The sequence below is a fragment of the Schistocerca serialis genome, unplaced genomic scaffold (assembly GCF_023864345.2).
Source record: "Schistocerca serialis cubense isolate TAMUIC-IGC-003099 unplaced genomic scaffold, iqSchSeri2.2 HiC_scaffold_206, whole genome shotgun sequence".
Lineage (NCBI taxonomy): Eukaryota > Metazoa > Arthropoda > Insecta > Orthoptera > Acrididae > Schistocerca > Schistocerca serialis.
This window is the reverse complement of record NW_026047769.1, coordinates 65001-70000: the sequence shown is the minus strand read 5'-3', so window position 1 is coordinate 70000 and position 5000 is coordinate 65001. Positions and strand designations below refer to the sequence as shown.

General features: G+C 51.1%; 1 non-coding gene across 1 annotated transcript in view; it reads right to left on the bottom strand.

The window, feature by feature from the left end:
- Positions 1 to 232, bottom strand: part of LOC126443940 (small subunit ribosomal RNA) — a 1909-nt gene extending 1677 nt beyond the window's left edge. The window contains exon 1 of the ribosomal RNA XR_007582297.1: positions 1 to 232. This exon is cut by the window's left edge and continues 1677 nt beyond it. This is a non-coding gene — a ribosomal RNA (small subunit ribosomal RNA).
- Positions 233 to 5000: the final 4768 nt, after the last annotated feature.

Here is a 5000-nt window from a genome sequence, read left to right as displayed (position 1 = left end):
ACCGATTGGTTTTGATCTAATAAAAGCGTCCCTTCCATCTCTGGTCGGGACTCTGTTTGCATGTATTAGCTCTAGAATTACCACAGTTATCCAAGTAACGTGGGTACGATCTAAGGAACCATAACTGATTTAATGAGCCATTCGCGGTTTCACCTTAATGCGGCTTGTACTGAGACATGCATGGCTTAATCTTTGAGACAAGCATATGACTACTGGCAGGATCAACCAGGGAGCTGCGTCAACTAGAGCTGAGCAGCCGGCCGCCCGGGAGTGTGTCCCGGGGGCCCGCGCGAACACGCAAGCGTCCGCTCAATTATTCTGCAAACAGGAGGAGGCTGAGCTCCCCTGCACAACACACCTCGAAACCCTCTCAGGTCCCGGCGGCGCGCAGCGCCGTCCTAAGTACTTGGTCGGGTTCGAGAGAGGCGCAATCGCCCGGAGTTAGGCGAGTAGACGCTTTAGGTGCGACCACCCGTGCTCCCAACTGAGCTTGCCGCTGCCGACAGAGGCCCGGGAGCGTGCTGTCGTGGCATTGCCGGCGGGAGACAACACGCGCCACCTACGGTGACCGGCAGCTCCAACGCCAGCGCCACAGAAGGACAAAAGCCCCACTTGGGTGCCGAAGCGAACTCTCCCAGCACAGCGCACGCGCCAACACGTCCGCACAGCTGCGATACAAACCACCTGCGAGAACCGCTGGGGCGACCGAGCAGCAGACGGCGTCGCGGCGCCGAGCGCCGGGCGGCGGCGCATCCTCAGCGCACACAGTCCTCAATCGGACCAGCACACTGCAGATGGCCACCGCGCTTCGCACCGGGCCCGCGAGGACCTACTTTGGCCGCAAGGCGCCGCGAGCAGGGGGCCCCGGCGCGCAGCTGCGCCGCCTGCCGCGTCCGTCGGCCGGCGCGCCTGCCACTGGCCGCCCCCACCAGCCGGCTGTAGCGCGTGCGCCCACGCACCGCGCTGCCAGCACGCCGGGCGGCCCCCCCTCACCGGCCGGGGACAGTCTCACCCAGCCACCGCCGCGTATCGCCTCACACCCAGATCCCCTTTCACGTTCGTGGGCATGGTGGGTATCCCTGAAACAACCAGTTAATAGCTCGACCGATCGTCGCCAACACTGATTCACCTCTAGCGAGAACAACCGCACCACAACGGGTTACCTGTTGTTCATTTGCGTAACGTCACCAGCAAACGTAGACGTCCATCGCCATTTGCAACGAGTATTGCATGCCTGTGTCAGGTGTCACAACACACTACGTCTGCCCACATAGACGCAACAACATGTGCACGCCTCGAGAACACGTGGAAGGTAGCCCCCGTACGTATGCGGTGTCCATTGCGCGAACGACTGTCAGCCGGCCTCTGCAGGATGTCGCAGATGTGGAACGCGGTGCAACATGCTATCACGGTGTGTGAGAAGAGACGACTACGTCCGAATACACGCTCCACTACATCAACAGACTGCTCATGCTGATCGCCATCGAGGGCGTCCGTTCCTCCCACACGTCTGAATGGCGTACCACACTGCAATCCAGCTCTTATAGGGAGACGACACGTAGCTGCGTGCACAATATTTGGACTGTATGGTCTGCCGTTGCTAGGCGCAGTCGTCGTACGGTCACACATGTGCCACGATGTATCATTCAGTACATACGGACCAATGTGCAGTACAGTTTGTGGGTTTTGCGTACATCGGCGGACAGGTGACAGGCCGTACCACAACGTAGGCTGAGTACGTCGGCATGCGAAGGGCATTGAACATGCAAACTTCTCAACGACCAGCTTGCGAAGGCAGGGGGGAAGGGGGGGGGGGGCATGTACGTCCTGCTGCTATCCACATTACAGTGTATAGCAGGAGCATGTGGAAAGTCAGCAACACCTGCAAGGTGTTTAACATGACGCGATACACAGGGGACCGGGCAGTGCGAATAGCGAACTATATTGCGAGGGTTGCGGTTAGGCAACACTACACTAATTTAACGAGTTGCATAACAATTACAGAGCAGGTTAAGGCGCAATATAGGTTAGGTTAAGGCACAACATGGGTTACGTTAAAGCACAACATGGGTTACGTTAAAGCACAACATGGGTTACGTTAAAGCACAACATGGGTTACGTTAAAGCACAATTTAGGTTACGTTAAAGCACAATTTAGGTTACGTTGAAGCACAATTTAGGTTACGTTGAAGCACAATTTAGGTTACGTTGAAGCACAATTTAGGTTACGTTGAAGCACAATTTAGGTTACGTTGAAGCACAATTTAGGTTACGTTGAAGCACAAATTAGGTTACGTTGAGGCACAAATTAGGTTACGTTGAGGCACAAATTAGGTTACGTTGAGGCACAAATTAGGTTACGTTGAGGCACAAATTAGGTTACGTTGAGGCACAATATGGGTTAGGTTGAGGCACAATATGGGTTAGGTTGAGGCACAATATGGGTTAGGTTGAGGCACAATATGGGTTAGGTTGAGGCACAATATGGGTTAGGTTGAGGCACAAATTGGGTTAGGTTGAGGCACAATATGGGTTAGGTTAAGGCACAATATGGGTTAGGTTAAGGCACAATATGGGTTAGGTTAAGGTACAATATGGGTTAGGTTAAGGTACAATATGGGTTAGGTTAAGGTACAATATGGGTTAGGTTAAGGTACAATATGGGTTAGGTTAAGGTACAATATGGGTTAGGTTAAGGCACAATATGGGTTAGGTTAAGGCACAACATGGGTTAGGTTAAGGCACAACATGGGTTAGGTTAAGGCACAACATGGGTTAGGTTAAGGCACAACATGGGTTAGGTTAAGGCACAACATGGGTTAGGTTAAGGCACAATATGGGTTAGGTTAAGGCACAATATGGGTTAGGTTAAGGCACAACATGGGTTAGGTTAAGGCACAATATGGGTTAGGTTAAGGCACAACATGGGTTAGGTTAAGGCACAACATGGGTTAGGTTAAGGTACAATATGGGTTAGGTTAAGGTACAATATGGGTTAGGTTAAGGTACAATATGGGTTAGGTTAAGGTACAATATGGGTTAGGTTAAGGTACAATATGGGTTAGGTTAAGGTACAATATGGGTTAGGTTAAGGTACAATATGGGTTAGGTTAAGGTACAATATGGGTTAGGTTAAGGTACAATATGGGTTAGGTTAAGGTACAATATGGGTTAGGTTAAGGCACAACATGGGTTAGGTTAAGGCACAACATGGGTTAGGTTAAGGCACAACATGGGTTAGGTTAAGGCACAACATGGGTTAGGTTAAGGCACAACATGGGTTAGGTTAAGGCACAACATGGGTTAGGTTAAGGCACAACATGGGTTAGGTTAAGGCACAACATGGGTTAGGTTAAGGCACAACATGGGTTAGGTTAAGGCACAACATGGGTTAGGTTAAGGTACAATATGGGTTAGGTTAAGGCACAACATGGGTTAGGTTAAGGCACAACATGGGTTAGGTTAAGGCACAACATGGGTTAGGTTAAGGCACAACATGGGTTAGGTTAAGGCACAACATGGGTTAGGTTAAGGCACAACATGGGTTAGGTTAAGGCACAACATAGGTTAGGTTAAGGCACAACATAGGTTAGGTTAAGGCACAACATAGGTTAGGTTAAGGCACAACATACGTTAGGTTAAGGCACAACGTAGGTTAGGTTAAGGCACAACGTAGGTTAGGTTAAGGCGCAATGTAGGTTAGGTTAAGGTACGATATAGCTGAGGTTAAGGTACAATATCGCTTAGGTTAAGGTACACATTGTTGTAGGGAAAGGTGTATTGGGGGGGGGGGGCGGCAGGTTCGTTGATAGTGATTATCGTAAGTGCATGCCTGCGGGATCATCCGATTTGTCACGTCAGGATGCACTTGTGGCTCATGACAGGCGGCGCTCCGATTCCAAGGTTATGGCAGATGTGTGTCTTTCATTCCTGCCATTGTTTGTGTACTGTGACAGGAGGCAGTATTGTGATGTTGGGTGCACCCCTGTGTAGGACATGTGTGGGTGTTCGTGGCTTAACTGAGCAATGGCGGATGTCGGAAGGGTGGGATATTCTGTTTTCTGGGTGGACCTCCCGGTCTGGTTATGATAGTGTGGATTGTGTAATGTGGCGGAGAGGATGCACCGGATGTTCTTCCATGCTGGTGGTTAGATATTGTGTGTGTGCCTGTTAGAGGCAGAGAGTAGTGTGTGATAGTGTCTGGCTGACGTGTGGTTCTCATTGTGTGCAGAGTCTTTCAGCATGTATAGGGACGGTTGTATATATTATCTGTATTCTGATGGCTCTGCATTTATTACTAATCAGTGCCGTGTATACGGTTACTCTGGTTCCAGTCGAAACTGTTCTATCTCTGTACATTAGTGACACTGCGGCTCCACTATGTTGCTGCCCCTGTCGGCCGTTTCCCCCAGTGTATGGCTAGTGATTATCAGCAATCAGTCTATTAGTCAATACCGGTAGTGTGACGACTTCAAATGTCCGGGATGGGGGAAGCTAAACCCTTCCCGTGGGTCAGGGCCTAGAAAGACTCTTCCCACGCAGGAGGCTCGGACTGTCGTTACTCTTCCGAGAAATATATTTGCCCAGCGTTTTTTGCGACTGCGAGTGCAACGCCAGGAGGCTCCGACTGTCGTTACTTTTCCGAGATATATATTTGCCCAACGTTTTTTGCGACTGCGAGTGCAACGCCCACGGGTACCGACATGGATGGGGCGCTTCCTAGCTGATCGCTCGGCATGGGAATCAGTACAGTGAGCAATGCGATCGCGTCTGTAGCTTGTACGTGGTACAGCTCGCAGCTCATGTATAGGGACAGCGGGAATGTCGCATATTGGACATAACTCTTCATGAAACGCAAGTTATAGGTGTGGATTGCACATTACGAGTGCGGGAAACTTCCGCCGTTCATCCGCTGGCGTTGCGAGTTTGGCCGTTGGGGTGGGGCACGAGCGGGTGCGGGTGGTGTGATTGCCGGTCCACGACGTCGTGCGGCAGAGGCA